Source organism: Manis javanica, chromosome 5, assembly GCF_040802235.1.
Source record: "Manis javanica isolate MJ-LG chromosome 5, MJ_LKY, whole genome shotgun sequence".
Taxonomy (NCBI): domain Eukaryota; kingdom Metazoa; phylum Chordata; class Mammalia; order Pholidota; family Manidae; genus Manis; species Manis javanica.
This window is the reverse complement of record NC_133160.1, coordinates 72,246,611-72,269,165: the sequence shown is the minus strand read 5'-3', so window position 1 is coordinate 72,269,165 and position 22,555 is coordinate 72,246,611. Positions and strand designations below refer to the sequence as shown.

Genomic DNA, 22,555 nt, shown 5'->3' with positions numbered 1-22,555 from the left:
ATTATTTCTTTGTAGATATATTTTAACATATATGTTGCAACTGCAGTTGTCCCGGGGATAACCATAATGGCAATCCATCCCCTTTTTTCCACAGAAGAGGGTAGGTTCCCAGTTGATACGGGTCGAGATAGGGCAGTCCTTTCAATTTCTCTCTTCACCTGCTTACTGAATTCTTTTCCTATGAGGAGAACATTACCAATGGAATCTGACATTCACTGGGTCACCATTTCACATTTTTAACTAGTGGATGAGTAAAACAAGTTCCACTTTGTTTTTTTATGGCCTGTTCATGGCTTGCTGAGAAAAACAGTGGGCTCTCTGCTTTTTGTTTCATGCCATAAGATTTCCTGGGCAGACCTACTCAACACTCAGTTGGAGGGAAGGGGCCAATCTGCCATGTTTCTCAAATAACTCCTTTTCTTAAATGCCCAGTGATCCTCAATAATCATTAAAAAATCTTTCTAATGAAAGGTCCGACCTTCACTGGGTAGTAGGAACTTAATGTTCAATAATACACCTCATATGTTTAGGTGTAAAGCTATGATAATTTTGTAATTTCTCACTAAATATAGTGAGAAGATCTGCTTTGGGAGACAACCTAAAATTGTCCTACCTTCCTGCTTACTCCTCAATTCAGAACCCTCACTGTCTGCTGGGTAATGCCAGAAATGTCCATCAATATTGCTATAATAGACAGAAAGGAACCTCTACACTTCTTTTAAAAGAGAACACAAGTTCACCTTTCTTTAAGTAGCAACAATAATAATTTTGAACATTTGGGTATAAAGTTTTGGAACAAAACTATTTATGTTGATAAACAGCTAAATTAAGAATGGGTAGCAATGCCATTAGGTACTTCAAAGAAAAATCTTCTCAGAACTTAAATTTAAAATCTACACTGCTGTTGAAATCCACACAATCAAACTAAATTTATGGAGGGAAACACCAATGCATTTGCCCAAGGCATCTCTCAGTTTGAGAGGATAGCACCACTTACAAAAACTAGATAATGGCCCTTCTTAGTCATACACTTGTTACCCAGTATTAAGTACAATAAATATCAGATGTTTTGACATTTGGAATTCTTTCTTCAAAGATGAGAAACATAGCAAATATTTCTCTGTGACTTATTATAGTAAGCACATTTTACCAAGGGCATTGTTTTTTCTCTACGTATTTTCAGCAGTTTCCCAGGCCCTTTGACTCCAACTATGTTCAATTATTCAGTATTAGTGATTCATTTCACATCCACTAGATGTATGCACTTTCTGGTTGTCTATACCTTCTCACTCCATATTCTGGCTTAAGAGACACATACAATTTAATTTTATATTAAAATTCCTCCAAACTCTGCTATTTTCAATAACCAACATTTTTATACTGATTTACTATTATTCATATTCTCAAAACAACATTTCACAGGCAGTTATGTACTATGGTTGCCTATACATTCATCCTGAAATAAGATTTTTTGTTCACTAACGGAGCCACTGCCCATTGTATGACTCTAAGTTCCTACACAGTCTTAATGGGCTACCTGCTTTCTCCATCTTTCAAAACTTCCAAGCGGCTGGTCATCTCCTCATTCCACCATCCTGGTCTTCAACACTTCACTTTAGCTGTTTGATTATCTGCTCACACAACTTTTATTTTCCTACCCTAGCCACAGCATTCTCCTCACTGAAATATCTAAAAGAGACAATCCAAAGATAATTTAATCTATCTTTCCAGAGAAACCAAATCAAAAAATCTCCAGACAGATGGCTATTATTAAAGGCTCCACTTACATATTTTAATTTGATACTGAACCCTGAGAAAATAAACTGAACAATTTTTAAGTCTAACAAATAAAGAAGCTTCAAAATTCCTCTGAGTATCCTATTACAGCATCTAACTAACCTTTGCAGCCAAAGTATATTTTTTTCCTGTCAAAATCAGTCTTCCAAATACCACCTTCTTTTATTTGAATATTCATGGCAGTGAAGTGTATTGGTTACTGCCCTCCTGAGGCTCTCCTTACACATCATACCTGGGGTCTGTAATGAAGGCCACATTCTCATCTTGCAGTAAAAACCAACTTAGTTCCGAATTCTGACTTGCTTCCTAAGCCAGCTACACAAAAAAAGGAAGTAGGAAAGAAATGCTGAAGTAGGAAAGAAATGCTTACGTGAAAAACGAAAACCTTCATGCTTTGATATAGACACTCATATCCCTAAGACTTTGCCACTTTATATTAAATGAGAATTATCACTGTGAAGGAACTTGGTGAGTTCCAGTCTCTGTTAATGCTACCATCATTTCAAGCATCCAAGAGAATGGGCTACCATGGATCTGTCCCTTTTTCCAGACTAAAGAGTAGCAGAATTGAATATGAGTCACAGTTGATTCTATCTTCCCACCTAGTAAAGGATGGAGGAAATCACAAAAAGATACACCTCAGTAAGAGAAAATCCGAACATGTAAATGAAAGAAAAAAAATTGGAAATAGGTTAGTGATACAATTTTTCTTTCCTTAAATTTAAACATTTTTGTTGTTTAACTGGAACAACTATACACAGAGAAGCTTATTTATTATGTGGATGGTTAATTTTCATAGGAAAAGGGTCTACAATGTTACTTATTCTATTATGTTCCTTCAATTAAATTATTTTGAACGCCGGAGGAATTTTTCACTCACTACATATAGGCCATCAAGGTTCCAAGGGCAAAATAATCAGCCAGATTTGTCCCCAGACATGGCAAAATGTAACCAACAGAATTTTATTTAACATATGGTAAAATTTAATGGCAGTGAAATACAGCCAGTTACAAAAAATATACAATAATGTACTTAATGAGAAGTCATAGTATGTTATGTTGTATGATTTATATATTAAAGAAAATGTATTTCTCTTTCTGTCTTTCAAGGAAGCTTTTCAGAGTAAGTAGTTTTAAGCACTAAGATTTAGAATATGGATGTCTTTAGAGTACAAAATGTCATCATATTTTTTGTATTTAAACTACAGGCATTCTTTCTGCAATTGCTTTTAACTGAAGTGTGGCCAGATGCCCTGGCTTCAGTGTTTAATTAGTCAGACTTCAGGATATCTTTAGAAGCACAAAACACCAAGTGTGCTCAAGTAATCAGTTCTGACAGCACACTGTTGTCAGATTTAAACCACAGAGAGACACACTTGCAAAAATCAGCAAGGATCATCCCTAGGAAACCGTAGTGATTTATTGTTTCTAAGCAAAGGGTATGGGTTTTTTCCTATTGATTTTTCCAAGGATTCTGTCTAAAATTCTTGCTTGCTTTGGTGCTTATAAAACACACAACAGGCACACACACACACACACACACACATACACACACACATACATCACTATAGTATATATGCTTATATTTCCCACTACCATAATATCTAATAATCCCTATCCATGGATTCCCCCACCTTGAGATGGGAAGGCAGACAAACAGAACAGACTTTTACAGATCCCATCTTCTTACTAAACAACACCCAGAAGATAATACATGCAAAGTTAAATAACTTATAAGAACTGATGAGGAAAAAAGTCTATTCTTCATTACAAATAATTGGTGCCCTAAATATTTCAAGCTCAAAGGAACGTCAGGAAGGCATTCTGGAATAGTAAAAATGCTGGAGAGTGAGGTGTTTTGCAAGCTCTGACTGCATCCTTTTGGGGGTGTCATTTTCTCTCACTGAGCTGAGCCATGGTCTCCAACCTCTAAAATGGGGACAATAGTCTCTGTTCTGACTTCACAGAAACTTCAGGAGCCCAGGAAGAGGCATGACTGTACTCTATACCAACGGCTATTCTGCAATCATCAAGTACAGCTGAATCTTGGACAACACAGGTTTGAACTGCATGGGTCCACTTACAAACATGGATTTTTTTTCAATAAATATATTAGAAAAATTTTTGGAGATTTGTGACAATTTGAAAAAACATTAACCCTATTTAAATTTATTGTAAGAACAGTATATGATATGTATACAAAATATGTGTTAATTTGACCATTTATGTTATTATTAAGGCTTCCAGTCAGTAGCAGGGTATTAGCAGTTAAGTGTTTAAGCAGTCAAAAATTACACATGGATTTTCAACCTCATGACGATTGGCACCCCTAACCCAGATGTTGTTCACGAGTCTAATGTTTCATTAAACTGAGAAAACTGAAGCTCACAGGGTCTAACAGACACCTTAAAGAAAACCACTTTCAATGACACAGCTGGGAGCACACATACCATTTTCCTGCTATGTCAAGTTTTTCAAAGGACAAACTTGAAGGATACACTAAAAAGCACTATTCAAATACAAATACATATTCAACTACCCTCTGGCTGAACATGTGATGTAATAGCAGGGGCCATTATAAGATAGTAGCAAATCCAGATGCCATTTAAACTGAATTACACTTTTCCTTAAACTAAATGGAAGCATATTGCTCTGTGACCAGCTGCCATCAACTCCAGCTCTGTCCTCTAGCTGAATTAATTCTCTTCCACATACAGCCCTTCAAATTTCTGAAGGCAGGAGTCCCTCCTCTTTGTTTTCTCCTCTACAAGACAAAAAACTTTTTCCTTGTCTAATATGATTTAAATTCCTCCACTAACCTGGTTGCCGTCTTATGGATGCACATTAACTTGTCAAAGCTCTCTTAATGTAGAGGACAGAATACAGCACATAAAAGACTACTATGACCCAGGATCTGGGCACTATTTCTACTGATGCAAATTAAAATCACAAAACCCTTTTGGTTACTATATTGCACCTTTAGGAGAGGTTGCCTGCATCAAGAAAATTCTGGTGATACTGTCAACCACAAAATGGCAAGTTTAACTGAGGTGTTTGGTCAGGTTTACGCAGCTAAGTAAATTATGAACTTGGGCAACTGACCACTCAGAGATAGAAAAGTTTTATTTGGTATGGACCCAACAAATATTTTATTCACTAAAAGCTCAACTAATGCATTATTTTTTTACTGCTATTGCTTTTCTTTCCTTTAAAAGTTCAAAATTATTCTATGAGAGGTAATGAGAGACAATGTAAAACTTTTTAAAGCACTCCTTTTTGGATTCTTGCCTTTCAAAGTACACTTAAAATAGGGCTTATTTTTTAAAAGAATAAATAACTGACATAACCCAAAAGCAGAACAAAAAGCACACCATCTTTTCCAGGGTAAATTTATGAGAGAGCCTTAACACTGTAGCCATTGTCCTTTCTAGTTTTGCAAACGTGTTGCTATTCATATTTCAGTGACATTTTTGGATACACATAAAGATTTTTATCACATAAAGAATAAAGTAAATTTAGACAACATTAGCTTATTCTATCCACTGAGGGGTTTTCAGTAAACACACAAGGTCAGTGCACTAATATTGTGGCATCTGTTTTGACTACTTAGTGACTTTTTTGTTTACTTTTTGATTTTGTCAATTTCATAAAGCAACTGACTTCTTTATAAGTGAAGTGTTATTTCACCAAGGAATTAGAAAACCTTATTCTGAGATTCGGATCAACACAGTCACCTAAATAACCCTATTCTTAAAACAAAACTTCAAAGGAATTACGAATCACCTGTATAAATCAATACTTATGCCAACCCCTACCCAGAAAGCCCTACAAACCTCAAGCCCTACGCCCTGAAGTTCACCTCTTCTCTGAGGTTACCTGCACTCCAAAGTGTGTACTGTCTTAGCATATAAACTTTCTTGTTGCATAAACCTATTGCACTTTGTCTCTGAACTCTTTTTCATGACAAGGACAGGACTCGCCAACCTCCACCTCTGGTGGAAAGTGTCTTTGTCACTTTGCTATTTCATTCACCTTTCTAGTCTCAATGCAGTATTTTTTCTCTCTACCTGTTTTATTTCAGACCAATAGGGAAGCAGAAGTTCTCAGAACATAATCTCACTACACCAGGGGTCCACAACTCCCCAAATCCTGAGGTGGTAGGGATATAATTCCCATGCCATGCAGATTAGGCAGACACTGGATGCCAGGTGACTCTGGCTTTAGGAGTTGTCAAGGGATATGCCCTGTGCCAAGCAGGAGTTCAATGCTCTTCTTTGCTCTCTACTGCCTGCATGGCTGCTGCCATTCATTTCTACTCTTGCTTTACTGAATTCCTTTCTTGCTGGCACTTGTCTAACCTGATTGAGAATTCTTTCCTGATCAGAGTCAATAACCTTCCCGTGTCTAGGTTAAGGTTTTGCTTAGTGCTCAGGGAGAGATGGCACTAAGCTGCCTGGCAACAAAGCCAGCATGTCTTTTGGTAGTTTGATAGCAACCGTCAGATCCATCAGAAATGATTCACAAAATTTAAATCTAGTTAAAGTTTTATGAGATGATAGTGTTGCCTAATTAAGTCAGTTTTTGGAGAACCTACCCCATGGCATATTAAATAAATATAAAAAATGTGCCAAATAAGCAAATGTTAGTAACAAAATTCTAATCATCAGACGTGAAGTCATTTGAAAGAGTTTGTTATGTAAAAAACAAAGATAATCTTCACAACCCAGGGATCACAGTTTTGATGGTGTTTTTAAAAGAAGATGCTTTGTATTTGAACACTTCTGGGCAAAGGTTATAGAAACACTGAATAACAAAAAGTACTGTGGAGTCTGTCAGGAGAAGAAAATGAAAAAAAAAAGAGTCAATTTTTCCTTTGATCCTGATTTTCTAAGCCAAATCCCATCTCTGTGGTCACTGTGTTTTCAGATTATTCCTAAATACAGTTTTTCTATAGTGATTAAAATTGAATTTGCCAACCCATTTAAATGAATTGTATTCTCTTCATCCACATATTCAAAATGAATACAACTCGGCAAGAAACAAATTAATTATCTTACTTTAAGATGCACCTAAGTCAACCAAATAGTTCCCAATTACTAAGGTTCATCCTTTCTCTTCTCATAATCAGCCAACAATCATAGTTCTATGCTGAAGAATTCTAAAAAGTAACATCAGTTATCAGTAAACATTTATTGAACATTGACTGTACTTTTATTGGTAATTTCAAAATAGCTATAAAAGGTACAAATGAAATTCTAGAATACAGTTCCATTACTCAGTATCTTCAGTATTAAGGAGGAAATAGAAAATATTTTTTTAAAAACTCACAATGTGCTGATTATTATAACATAGGTATATATCTGAACTTCATTCATTTCAAAAACATTTAGTACATATGGGTGTAAAGTAACACACAGTTACCTCCTGAGGGTGGAACAGAGGGAAAGGCCAATGCTAAAGCAGAGAAGAGTATGTTAACAGCTTCTATAGTGAAGGTATGCAAAAAGAAAACCTAGCAGGCCTGAGATAGCTATACTTAGAAAGGTCTGCTTATAAGAATGGCCCTGAGCTGCAATGTGAGAATTTTGGTTCTCAGGATGTCCCCAGTCAACAGGTAATTGATAAGCATGGCTCACTGTGCCTAGACTATGTAAATAATATGTTGTATGCTGAACACATGTCTTTCTTCTGGGAATCCGGAATTTTGGTACATGCTAAGCAAAATGTGCCTATAAGTCTATAACAAAAACCTTGGGAACTAAATTTCTAATGGGCTTCCTTGTACAGAAACATCTCATGCATGTGGCTGCATTTTTATTACTGGGAAAAGAATGTGCTCTGTGTGACCCCTTATGAAAGGGAGAGAGCCTAAGTAAAGCCACATATGGGCTTTCCCAGACTCCACCTGTGCCTCTTCCCTTATGATCCAGTTGTATTTACATGCTATGTCACTGTAATAAGTCTCACCCATGAGTACAACTATATGCCGAGTCCCATGAATTCATCTAGTGAACCTCCAAATGTTGGGGTTGTCTTGGGGACCCCCAACACTCAAGAAGAGTTCATTTCCAAGTGCTGAATTAGATACAAATTTATCAACAGAAGAGACAGTAGATCACTTCAAGACCGACAGTTTTATTACACACATATTTAGCTTATACAAATTAAACTACATCCATTCAACCAAAGGGAAAAAGAAATGAGAAGGGTCAATGAAAGAAAATAAATTTAAATAATAAGGACCATTCTTTTTCATGGTGAATAATTTTAACTATATGAAAGTTTTCCTTAAGAACTGGTTTCAGAACCTAAACCCTGCATAAGATGTGACTCCACTTTGGAGAAAATTATACCAGTGAAAGAAAGTAGAGTAGCTTAGTCATTCTGTGCAGAGAAGGCAAGATAAAGGATTCTGGGTAAATTTGGGTGGGAAGACACAGTAAAGGACACTGTGACTCAAATTTGGTGGTTCAAACAGCAAAATCAGAGAAACAACAGGAAATAAATGGCAATTTTTTCAATTAGGATGTTTTGCTCTTCAGCTAACAAGCTTCAACAGCTAAGTCCACCCCCATTAAGGATCAGCCTCTGGGTAATAATACACTGCTGCGTAGATCAAAAGTGAAAACTCAGCCAATATTTTGACTCAGCTGGGAGAGATGAAGAGCAATGGATGATTAGTAGAAAATCAACAACTTCAATCTGCAAGATGGACTGTGTGTGGAAGAAAAATTTTATGAAAGGAAAAGAACCAACTAGGCAATTACAATAACCAAGATGTGAATTAATAGGCTCTGGAAGCGTTACTATCTATAAAAAATGAAAACAATTGGTAACAGCAAAATAAAAACCTGTGTATAATCTGCTCATGAAATTGTGAATAATAGGCCAAAGAAAGAGTTGCAAATACTCCAACATTGTAAACCTCAGTTATCACTCTCAATGATGTCATTGAGAAATTGAGAAGACAATGTCATTTGAAGGAAAACAGCAACAGGAAGACATGAGCCTTGCATTCAACTTGGGAACTTTCATACATATAAAAGACCTACACAGAAATGTCTTTGGAATTAAAAAACAAAGTTTAGGAGAAAATGAAAGATGAGGGTAGGAAGTGCTGATTTAAAAGCCTTGGAACTTGGGACCCAGTATCTAAAAAACAGACCACAGAAGGAAAAAAAAACAGACCAAACCTCTAGAAACTTTGAATTCAAAGCAGGCAAAAATAGACAGGCATGTTTAAGATAACTATAGGAAAGAATAAAAACATAAATTTAAATAACATTTATGTTGTACGCAAGCAAAGAAGAAAGCAGAAAATTCTTCTCAAATACTCCCCCAACACATCCAGCCCATCAGGAGGGTTAGCCAAGGATTCTCAACTCTGCATCTCCTAGTAGGATCAGGACACAGCAGCAAGATGTCAAAATATGACTATCACATACAACTCACAGGAGGCCCTTGAGTCCCACCGGACAGTATCAGTAAGGGTAATTTACTATATGTCCTCTGAGTTAAGGAGTTCTCTGAAAAATAAGCCTTTTCCAATAAACTGATCTCTATTTGCTCCTCAAAGATGCGTCCGCACTCAAAATTTCTAGCTAAAGCTCTTACTTCCTATCATCCAAATGTGAACAGAAGGACTGACTCAGAAAGGGCCACAACATCCATATTGTACATGCTTCTCTCTCTTACTGTAGCTCATTTGGGAGAATTCTGCCAAGAGCTGCATGTTGCCAGGAGGCAGAATCACAAGAACAGGAAAATCTCCCTGCTGCAGACCAAGCTGTGTCTCACACCCTTAACTGCTCTGGCAACGAAAGGCCTGGCAAGGATCATCCAAACCTAGGACATAAATTTGTAGCCAAGGATGTTTTCTGATAAAGCAAACTGGGACTTTTTCCTTGATTTGATCTTCTCACAGCTGGCATTGCATGTCCAGGACAGAAGTCAATGGAAATGGAACCCCACCTGGAGGAGAGCCCTTCAGAAAAGGAATTTGGAGCACCACAAAGCATCCTTCAGAAATCTGGAGTTCACTGAGCTGCCTGGGTAGCCCTCTGACTCTGACACTCAAGCCACTTAGTCTTCACTCACAAATCCACTCACCTGTGAGGCCACTTCACAGCCTGTTTTAAGAAGAGAATGAGCAGACACAGAGATTATTCAGCCCTCGCTACTGCTGAGCCAATCCTGCTCTAACTCTGCTCCCACAAAAATCATCAAATTGCACTTTTGATTTGTTTTCCTGTGAAATAATTTAATATCTCATTCCCAACTTCTTTCATAAGTAACCAGGTTCCTACCCAGTTTATTTTATACCCAGTGTAGTCACTCTATTCATTAGATTTCTTTTTCTTAATCCCAACCTTTTTGTGACAGGATCGTAGTCATGCGCTGTGGATTTGCCCCAGGCCAGATGGAGGACAGCCCCTGCCCGCAGTCTCACTCCTCTGGGATGGCTGACCTGGGTGGTAGACTAGAGTTCCTGAGCGTCAACTGAGATGCTCCTCATAGACTGCTCTCCTGGGTTCTCATCTATCCTTGGACTCAAATCTCACTCAAAACTGGAACTGCTTCTAGCTCAGATGCTATGTCTCTTCCAACCAAGAGATTCCATGAGGACTTACAGATCCAGACTTCCCCAGTCTGACTCACCCTCACCTCCATCAGAGCTTCCTAGCCTTTTCTTATTAAGATGTCAAGAAAGCTCTTGGGTTGAGGTGTGTCTGGTAGTGATCCACTATCTGAACATAAATAGCATTTCATATATGAATGGTTTTCCATATTGACTTAGAATTTATCTTCAAATCCATCCTTCACACTGCCATCAGTTTTCTTTGTAATTTACCCATCTCCTCATACCAGTGCCTCTTTAAAAGCTTCCCACTACCTGCCAAAAGTTCAAACTCCTTAGCATGACATACAAGGCCCTCTACATACTGACCTATTAGCTCAGCTAAGGCCACTCTACCCTCCTCACACTGCATTGCACACAGGTTGCAGTAAGCACCCGACAATTAGTCTGTTTGATTGTCATACAAGCCCCTACCACTAAGGTTTTGGTTGCCAAAGCATGCACTTCAAAGACATCCATCTCAAATAAACACTTTGCCAGCTACACAAGTAAAGAGCCAGGCTGTCCACTCATCAAGTTCCCTTTTAGAGAGCTCTGGCTGTCATAAATGACTATTTGACCACTAGCTTTCCCTTCCTATGATTCCCACTCTTATGTTTTAAATTCACCAGTGAAGAGTGAACCCACACAAAACCCTAGCCACTCCAACCACAACCCCAATAAAGGCAGAACTTTAGGTCTACACTCACTCTCTACCTGCAACTTTACTGTGTGGCCCCCGGTGTTCTGGGTAAACCCTCCAGGACCTGCAAAGGATAAACCTTGTTTTTCCAGTTCCCTGATGGTTGTTATAGAGATAAGTCCTGTAATCATAAGAACTACAATGACCAGTCCAGCCACAACACTGACTCCTCCAACTGAGTACAAGTAGTATGGCTTGTGCTTACCACAAGTAATGTGGACTCATGTGAGTGTCCCCAGGCATTCCTCTAGAATGCCTAGCATCACTATTGATAGGCTGACACTGACCCAAAACATAGGTACATACCCACACACACATTCCTGCCTAGAACAAAGGAATAGTGTCCCCACTTTCATCTGAGTGAAGTTCAGATTAGTCAGATTCCATAACAACAAAGGCTCCTATTTGGTTCATTATCATGTTACTATTACTGAACACATGCTTAGGATTTAGTCATATTCAGTCTAAGAAAACTGAAACATGAAAGAAAAGGATCTTGCCTTGAAGAACAAATAATAATAGTAATAACAGCCAACATTTGTTGAGTATTTTTAATGTGTCAGGCACTTTACTAATAAGCACCTTTACACATAATGCATAATTTATACCTCAAAGCAACCCTATGAAATGGGTGTGACATATTAATCACATTTAACAAATAAGGAAACTGAGAAACAAACAATAAGTAACTTATTCAAGATTTCACAGCTACTTAGGTATTGGAGCTAGGGTTTGAACCGAGACAATCTGATCCAGAGGCCACCACATTACACGCTACCTCAGCATACTTTCAACCTTTGTCCCTAGTTGCCAACTGGTAAGCAGAATCCTAAGAATGACTCCTCATGAGGCTTGCCTTTGCAGAATGCCTTTCAGTTTGAGTGTGGGTGGAACCTGCGAGTAGGATGAGATACCACTTCTATGATCATGTAGTATCTAAAAAGAGAGATTATCCTCAGGGAGAAAACCAGTTTTTTTCTGGCTGGTAAGCAGAGAAATCAGAGTGCTAGGAAGCATGGCAGGGATTTTACATGAGGGAGATTCTCCACTGAGATGATCAGGCTTCACAGGGTCCTGAGAGAGACCCTTAAGAAATCTAGGCACTGAAAGCTGTTCCAGGCCAACAACCAGCACCACAACAAGGACCTCAGTCCTGCAATCTCAAGGAATTGAATTTAACAGCCTGAATGAGCTTGGAAGCAAACTGATCCTCAAAGCTTCCAGATAAGAAGCCAGCTTGCCAAGACCTTGGTATGGCCTTGTAAGACACTTAAACAGAGAATCCATCCAGATTTCTTACCTACAGAACTGTAAGATTTTTTTCAAGGGTGTTATTTTAAACCACTAAGTTTGTGGTAATTTGTTTCAAAATCGAAAACTAATACCCCACTCATGGTACCAAAATCCACATGAAGTTTCTATTGTTGGACAACAATTACCACAAACAGAACAGTTTTAAACAATTCCTGTTTCTTATTTTATAGCTCTACAGGTCAGAACTCTGGGTGAGCATAAGTGTATTCTCTGCTTAGGGTTTATGGGAAATGCTTTGTGAACTAGCTTCTAAGTTCATTCAGTTTTTTGGCCAAATTCTAGTCCCTTGAAGGTGTAGGATAAGGGAGGTCCTTCTTGCTTCTTTCACTTTAGATGAAATGATAAATAATGATTTTTAATCTACATAATGTTAATTATGTAAAAAGAAAGCAAATGACATTAAATATAATATAAACCTATGTTTAATGTAAGGAATTTAGCCTGATATTAAATAAAAGAAGGGAAGAGAAAGAATCAGGAAGGGACCTACTTCATATTCTTTACAAATTTTAATGCTCATTCTTGGGGTACAGAGATAATCAGTTCCTCTTACAAAATTTTTTTAAAACATGTTTCTACCTTTCCCATTTCACCAGTTTTCTATACCTTAAACCTTAAATTATGTTTTTTTTTACATTTATTATAGAACTGTCTAGGTATGCTTTCTCTAGTGTATACAGATACCAAACTTGCATCAAGAATTTAACACATAAGGAAACTATTGACTTTAAATATTTTTCTACTACTTTTTCACCTCATAAAGACATTATAAACCATAAAAAATATAGATGTAGAACACAATATAAAGAAGTTGGGGAAACTGATGTTTAAAAGGTATTAGGTAACATTGGTTTGAGTTTTTAAAAGTGTGTTCACAAATCGAGGGCTTTCCCCAAGGGACTGTTTTTAATTTTGCAACAAACTACCTTTTGAGATAAGTCATCTAAAATTACAAAATGATAAAAACAACTTTTTTGTCCAGAGATATCTCACTTCATTGGCAGCTGGTAGCACAAAGGCGAGAAAAACATCCTGTGCCCATACAAAAACCCTAATATTAAACTCTAATGACCAGTTCCCTGGACACATGAGGCACCTTCCAAATAGAAACAACACTGGAATGTTGCCCTCAATGAACTTCTGTGAGATAATCACGTGGGTATAACCATGTTCCGTCTCATGAATACCCATAAAATTTTACTTTCAATGACAAAGAGTCCCTTACTGACTCTAAAACCTACTGCTTTACTCAATATTATGATTCTATTATGTTGACCTTTAATGCTTCCCTCCTAAGAAGTATCTATAGTTCTTAGGCTTTTACCTAAACAAGAATTGGAAGTGTTCCCATACAATTCCTTAACCAGATGTTTTGGGAAGCTGATTTTTTAAAATTCGTTTTATAAAAGTAATATGGTGCATATACTGTGGTTACATAACATTATACTACAGGGTTTGGAACACCATCCCATCATCAAACACATTCATATTTCTACAACTAAATAAATGTATGAAGAGTCATGCTAAGTAGGATAAAAACGAAAGGGTACAAACAGCCTCACACAAGCTCAAGACAGATTTTGCTGCTAAATAAGTTTAAAAATATACAGAAATTTGGTTTTCAGAGCTTCTGGAATTTAGATTTCCAGGTAGAGAAAGGATTATGAACCTAGAGGTTAAAATAAGTGATTAGAGAACCCATTAGAGTCCTTTTTCTGCACAAAGATGACATCTATTTATTAGACTGACTGGCTGCTGTGGCAATAGTACCAAGGGAAAGTACAATGCCACAGAATTAAAGAAAACATGCCAGTTAACTGGGAACAAAGAATCTTAATGTGCTAATTCTGTAAATGGTTGCATGGACAGTAGGTACTCTGGAAATGTACAGCTCAGCTCTACAAAGCCCAAGAAAACAGGTTTTCTTTGCAGAGTGCTACTCCCTTACTCTCTTTGACCTGAAAGTGAATCCAATTGATAAAATCAGGGCATAATACTAAGTCTTTTCTATACATAAGAATATATTCCTCTTCAAGTCACCTGTAATCTACTTATTAATACACAATTTGGAAACAACATGTAAGTCCTGGACAACATGTCAACAAAGCCCTCCTTTTGGTTTGAAAATATCTGAGATTTGAAAATACAAAATTACCATCTTAAATGTGGACAAAAGAATATGTATGTGTTTTAATTGATCTCTTAGACCGGACCTGAAGAAGGAATGATTTTTTTTTTAAACATGACTCTTTTAAATCAAAAGTTAAAAAGTAACAAATATGCACATCAAAACATTAATTATCTAAGCTGTCCTAAAAATTCTTCAAAGAACAAAGTACTTTCAGAGTAGTCATTTATCATGCAGTAAGAAAATGATAGGCCAAATCATTAGATGGAATTTATTCAAGTCCATGAACATTAATCTTCTTCATATAAAAAGAAAACAAGGAGTTCCTCAGGTAGAATTTCAGGCAGACTCTCAGCAGTGTTTGCAGAGGCTCCGTTATGTACAGAGTTGTTACATGCATACTAGTGTCTTTGACTTACAGAAAATACCATACCTAACTTAATAATAAAATTAAATCCACTTTTTTAGATTACACATAAGCGACAATTTGTTACTAAAACAGACCAAAAATCAGTAATCACACAACAGCTTATGTACTCAGATACAAATAAATCAAGCTGCTCATAAAGAGACTTCTAGCCTACCTGTTGTTCTCACATTTAATTTATTATGTAAAAACAGCAAAAGGTCTTGGCAAACACAAAAATGTAAACTATACTGAATACAAACAGTGCCTGTGTTGCCATAATATTAAAGAATCAACAGATGGTTGGCATCAGGACACTGGCACAAATACAAAAGAGAAACATGAGTACGTAAATAAATAAACGTGTAGAAATGGAACAAGGTATGTTTGAACCTCTTTTGCCATATTAAAAAAAAAGCCCTCAAGTCAGCACACATGTGATCTGGAATATCTGTTATGATCTCTACATTTGTGGTCTTTGGAGATACTCGGCCTCAGTTAACCGATACCTGAACTACAGAATAAAAAAGCCTGCCAAACTCTGCATGAGAACACTGTGTAAGGACACTGCACAGTTTTAAAGAAGGAGGGGAGGAGGGGCGGGAAGGAAAAGAAAGGATGGGAGGAAGGACCAGAGAGAATGAATAGGAGGAGGAGGAGGAGGAGGAGGGAAGGGAAAGAAAGTGAAGGAAGAGGAAGGGGAGAAGCAGGGGAGAGGTGGGAAGGCAGGGCCTTCAGCCTCCAACTCTGAGATTCAGCCCACTCATCCCAACCAGATTGAGGTTTCTAGAATCATATGATGATATTAAAACCTAAAGTGAAAAAAATATATGCATTTGACTCTTCTATTCCAAAAGTCATAAGCAAGTACAATGTGCCAAGCTCTGTACTGGGCATTAGGGCACACAGATAATATTCCATCCCTTTTCATGTCATTCAGTAAACATATCTTGTTTGCACTAAGAAATCAAGGATTAACAACAGTTAGTCACCATGAGTGAGCTCACAGAGGGAGGGGACAGACGCCCTAATGTGCAGTGAACACAGCAACAGCGACCTGCCTCATGTATTCAGAGAGCAGTGAGGAGAGGCCCCTGAGCCAGACTGGCATGATAAGGGGCAGAGAGGGGTGAGAAAGGAGACATTTCCAAGTAAAGGGACTAACTAGCAAAAGCAAAGGCACTCGTGTGCAGGTGAGTGAAAGGTAAAAACTATGATGAAAGAGTTAAGTGTGAAGCAGGAAATATTGATAACAAGAGTAAAGAGGTTAGTGGCAGGTCAGATCTTGGGCTCTGTAGGACACTTGGTGGCACTGTGGAAAAAGAGTGCGGTTCCTATCACCCGAATGAAGGATTCTCAACTGTTCAGATTCTTCCTAAGTGGAGATTTATTTGCTCACAGTCTAGGTAAGATTGAGCTTGGGCAGGCAAAAATGGACACTACTATATTTTAGACTTTTTTTGGACAGAATTGGTTTTTATCTAACTTCTCACACTCTCTTGTGCATAGAAAGCACAGAACAGATTTTGCACAGATCCACTCTGCCAGGTTTCCATCTAATAGAGGAATACCCTTTACAGCAAGGTTTCCTACCTCACTCAGCCTTGGATCAAACACTTTTCACAACAGGGAACTCTCTACCCTTCTGACTGCCAGAAAGGTTTTTCTCATGCTCATTAGAAACATGTTTCTCTGTAGTTCCATATAATGCTTTGTTTTGTTTTGTTTTTTAAGATCTGTCCTTAAACAGGAAAGCTAAGTTTTCACCATCTTCCACATGACAGCACTTTAAATCACAGGAAGACAACTATCTGATTCTGCTCCTGCTCTTCTTCAGGTTAAGAGTCCCAGTTCCCTTAACTGACTGATAGGTCACAGTTTCCAGACCCTTTGTGTGTATGGCTGCTATCTGTTGACTATAAGCTGTTTACCAATTTTCAGATCGATATCTAACACCCAGAACTTGCCATGACCCTCCTGATCAGTCTGCCCAGTACGCAGTACAATAATAGCACTGTTCACTCCCACGATCTCAACATCCTACTTCTTTTATTACAGTCTGGGTTTTTTATTTAGCTGTCACATAATAACGCTAACCAAAATGTCCATATAAATCAAGTAAACCCTTAAGGCATTTGCATATGAATCAACATCAAGTCTGGTATCCCCCATCTTAAACTTCAAAAGCTTAGTACACATTTATCCACACTTAATTTCATCATATGGCATTTGGCCTATCTAGTTACTAACAGTTTTTGAATATTGTCTATGTATCTTAAAATATCATCTATCCCTCACACCCATTAGGATAGCTACCAAAAAAAAAAAAAACAGAAAACAACAAGCGCTGACAAGGTTGTGGAGAAATGGGAATGTTCGTGCACTGTTGATGGTATTGTAAAATAGCACAGCCACTGTGGACAACAGTATGGAGATTCCTCCAAAAATTAAAAAAAAATAAATCCAGTAGCATAATCCAGTAAGCTCACTTGTAGAATTATACCCAAAAGAATTAAAAGTAGGGTCTCAAACAGATATTTGCACACCCATGTTCATAGCAGCACTATTCACAGTAACCAAGAGATATAAGCAACCCAAAGCTCACTGACAGATGAATGGATAAACGAAATGTGGCTTAACAATACTCAGTCTGAAAAAGGAAGGAATTTCCGTCACATGCTACAACATGAATAAAGCTTGACAACATTATGCTAAGTGAAATAAGCCAGTCACAAAAAAAACAAAAAACACATACTGCCTTCTTCCACTTAAGTCAACTATCTAAAACGGCCAAATTCATAGAAACAAAGTAGAATGGTAGTTACTAAGATCTGTGAGGAAGGGGGAAAGAGATGCTGTCTCATGTGCACAGAGTTTCAGATTTACAATGAAAAAGTTTTGGAGATCTGTTTCAAAACAATGTGAATATACTCTGTTTATTCGAAACTATTTGAAACTACTGAACTGTACACTTTTTAAAAAGGTTAAGATGGTAAACTTTGTTATCTGTTTTTTACCACAATAAAAAAAGTAAAAGAAATTTTTCCCTCACCCCTACTCATGTATACCTTGCACTCAATTGAGTATATACTCAAGTTTTCATGAATCTTTGATAAAAACACTCAACAGGAAGGGCCAAGTCAAAGCCTACTCTTTAACTAAAATCCAAAAGTACTCTGGCTCTAAGTGGTCACCATAAATCAATCTTCCTAACTGCATTATCACCCAGCCCACATTCCACCAACTTGTGCACAATAACCACTGTCAAATATTTCACTCAAATCAAAAGCCATTATGTCTATGGGATCCTCTTGGGCTTATATAACAATTAAATACCACATTTGACTTAATTTTAAATCTATTACATCCCACTGGCTTCTAGTGTTTACCACTTTCCTAACTACTCTCAAGCAATGTGTCTAATATTTGGTTCCAAAATTTTGTAATTGATGAACTTCGATAACTTTCCAAATCTATGTTTCCCTACTAAGGACTTCATTTGCCCTATACTCCATGACTTCTGATAAAATGACAAATAGTTTTTGGTTATTTTTTTTCAGCACCAAGTACATAATTTTTCTGCTAATTTTTTATTAACTTCTCATGCATCTTGAGCTCTTATGTACTACTTTATAAAATGTTTATCCAGATTTAGCATCACTTTCATTAATGAAGATTTTTCCCAATTGACCAAGTAATGAAAATCAGGAACTCAAAAATCCAACAGTAAACAATTGTACTATTGTAACAGAAGACTAACATGTGGGAGTAGGAAACACAGCAAGTGAAATGTTATCTTTTCTTTCTGTCTTTACTTATTAGCTGAAATGGAGATAAATATGTAGTCATTTCAATGGGATGTTTTTCTTTTCATCTTTACATATTAAATGAAATAGAGATTAAGTATGTAGGATTTACAATGGGATTTGTTTCAGAATCATAAAAGAAGATTAAAACTAATGAAACGTCATCTGACAACTCCATTTGACTTGTTTCACTTCTCACCACATTCTAATAAAAGCTCTTAGTTCACAAAAAATAAAATATATTATTTTAATATGACAACAATAATCAACTTAAATCAAAGCCCATTTACTTAATGGTAAAACACATAATGTTGAAATTAAAATCAGGATAAGACAAAATTGCTTATTACTAATACCATAATTACTTCACACTGTTCTAAAAATTCTAGCCAATGAAAAAAATAAAAATAAAGATTTTCTTTTCCTTGCCCATTACTGAAGCACTGTAGGTATACCTGAAGGGAGCTGGTCCCTGGCTGTAGGTTTCTGTGTGTGTCTTTCTGAAGCACATGAGCTCTGATACTAACAGAGAATATGCACATTTCCGAGGGCCTGAGACTCCAGCCACTGCTCAGAAGGCAATGGCAGTGCCCTGTAGGGAGGGGGAAAAGGCTTCTGCTCCAAGAGCGCCTATGGTGCAAATTGCATACTCATTGGCCCGGCTCTCAGGCAGCAGGTCACAGCACTGGGCCATGCATGAGTGCCCCTCTACATGAGGCAGTGGGCAGAGAGCACTCTCTGCCCACGATGATGTCAAGGGGGACTGACCTGGCCCTCCCTCCCTAACAAACTGACTGGGTATCTGATGGATGCTTAGCCAAATGTGGGGGTGTCAAGGCATGTGGCCAATCTTCTGCAAAACTTGTTAGCCCACCAGGTATCTGGCAAGGCTTGCACCACACAAACACAGAAAACAGATTAAAACAAAGATGGGGAAAACACTTCAACTTGCATGCCAACTCCCAACTGTTCAGTGGTGGTTGCCCAGAGCACAGTGCTGAGAATTTTTCTGAGACTGCAAAGCAGCCAGCAGCACTGTAGGCTTTACCAGGTATGGAATTGGAGGACAGGGCAAGGGTTTCTTCCTGAGACATTGTCAGCCACCCATGGCACTTCAGATACCTCACAGGCACAACCCTGGAGCCATCAGTTCACTTACGCCCAGGAGGCAGAGCATCTGGGAAGGCCAACTGGGGTTTCTGGGGGGCCAGGTCAGGTCAGAATGAAATCACTCAAGTGTCCATGAGAAAACTCCATATGGAACAACTGAGCCAAAGTTAAATCTCAGAGGAAATGATGGGAATATGATTAATCTAAGAGCAAGGGAAAAGTGATATGGACAGAGCAATGAAGTTAGTGGCAGATTCAGTAAAAAGCAGTAGATGAGGGACAAAGTACAGATAGGTGAGCATTTTGGTAGCTACTCCTTAAATAGGAAACTTTCAGGTCCTTCTTTTTGCAGAGAATAGATGTCTCAAGGGTAGGTGCCATGTGGGTCAGATAAGTAACAAGTTGTTTCTAAAACACAATTTTATAAAGCTGTAACACCATCAGCATTTCAAAAGTGTGCACAGAACTGACTGTATAGCCAAACAGCTAAACAGAAACAAGTTCTAAAAACATAAAGACCTCCAAAATAAAAAAGTTGAGAACACTTAAGACCATGAAATAAATTCCAGGTCTGATTTATACTGTAGGATAAAATTTAAATTTTATAAGCTATATTTATTAGAGATATATTTTGTGAAAAACCCAAGGATTCCATTTCCTACAAGTCTTGAATCCCCAGGACACAAAGGAATGCATGCAAAATTTTAGAAAAATAAAACCACCTTCATTCTCTGTTGCTACAAGAACTAGGATGTACTCTGCTTTGTGTAACATTAGTAAAATACTGGACAGAAATTTACAGCGCCATGTGGGATCAGTCAAAACCAGAGGAATTCTTAAAAACAAAGCAAAACAAATTCTTATAGAACACACTTTTGCAAATCTCAAAAGAGTTGAGTCATCAAGCCCTACCCAAAAAACCTCATCTGAGAAATACCACATATACTCTATTATAAATGGAAAATGATACTTTTTTTTTCATGAGAAACTTAAAGACTTGTTTGCTGAAAATGACTCTAATGCTGACCTTGAGACAAGGTAGACTCAAACCAGCATTGAGAATCATAACCTTAACCAATACAAGCATGAGGTGAGTTCAGCTACATTTTTATGGTACCAAATAAACAGAAGACTTTGTTCCTGAAACACAGTGACCTTTACAAGTAGCAAATAGTTTCCTCCTCAAAACCATATTTCTGACCATGGCTACTTTTGTGTACCACATCATTCAAGTTGGAATCACTAGTGAAATAATAAAGGTAATATTTGTTTAGCATAGCAGTCATTCATGTGGCCAGCTGCTATGATAATCACATTCTGTTCCTGGGATAACTTTCCAGTTTAATAATTCAGTTGTTTTTCCACTCCTGGTACAAATTTTTAAGTCCAGGCTGTTTGAAGAATGATTTCAATGAAAATGACCTTATCTTTAAACCACTTTACTGCTTACTGTCCAAGAAATCATAAAATGTGGTATGTAAGAATCTCTAGTCATATGACAAAGACAAAAGGAGAATAAAATAAGAATTATTAACAACAATAAAAACCTGACTATTCAGATTTGATTTCAGTCAAGTCACCCAGTTATATCTGAAATCTCTAATAAATAAATATGTGCCTGTAATTGTAACTAAACATTCCAGAGAGAATAATACAAGTTTTGAACAACTTTTGTAGACTTTATCTCTGTGCTTTACTATACCTATGACTCCGTAAGAAACAAACTCATTTGTCACCTCTTTATTAAAAAACAAGCTATAAGAAATTTCATTAAAAAAGCAAGCTGATTAACAGAGGAGCAAAAGCAATTCAATGGAGAAAGGATACTCTTTTCAACAAATGGTGCTGAAACTGGACATACACATACAAAAAATAAACTAGACAAAGACCTTACATGTTAAAAAAAATCATTTTTCAAAATGAATTACAAACTTCAGTGTAAAATGTAAAACCATAAAACTTCCAAAAGACAACACAGGAGAAAACCTAGGTGACCTTGGGTTTGATGATGGCTTTTTTAGATATAATACCAAAAGCACTGACCCAAGAAAGGAAAATCTGCTAATTTAAACTTCATGAAAATTTACAACTTCTGCTCTGCAAAAGATACCATGAAGAGAATGAAAAGACAAACCAACGAACTGGGAGAAGATCTTTGCTGGTATCTAGACGATACAAAGAATTCTTAAAATTCAACAGTAAGAAAACAAAACGGGCAAAAGATTCAATAGACATACAAAAACAATATATGAAAAAATGTTAAATATCATATGTGATTAGGGAATTACAAATTAAAACAATGAGATACCACTACACACCTATTAGAAGTGCCAAAACCAAAACACTGACATCATCAAATGCTGGGAGGACATGAAGCAATAGGAACTCTCATTCACTGCATGTGGGAATGCAAAATGGCACAGCCACCATGAAAAACCATTTGACAGTTTTTAACAAAATTAAACATACTCTGAACCCAGGAATTATGCTATTAGGTGTTTACTCAACTCAGATGAAAAGTTATGTCCACACAAAAGCCTGCAAACAAATATTTATAGCAGCTTTATCCTTAATAGCCAAAATCTGGAAGAAACCAAGATATCCTTCAATAGGTGAATAGATAAACAAACTGTAAAACATCCATACTATGGAATATTAGTCAGTGATAAAAATA

At 37.2% G+C, this 22,555-nt stretch overlaps 1 protein-coding gene across 1 annotated transcript in view; it reads right to left on the bottom strand.

Annotated features, from left to right (window-relative positions):
• The window catches only part of PRDM5 (PR/SET domain 5), a 218,960-nt gene that overhangs the window by 156,773 nt on the left and 39,632 nt on the right, over nucleotides 1-22,555 (bottom strand).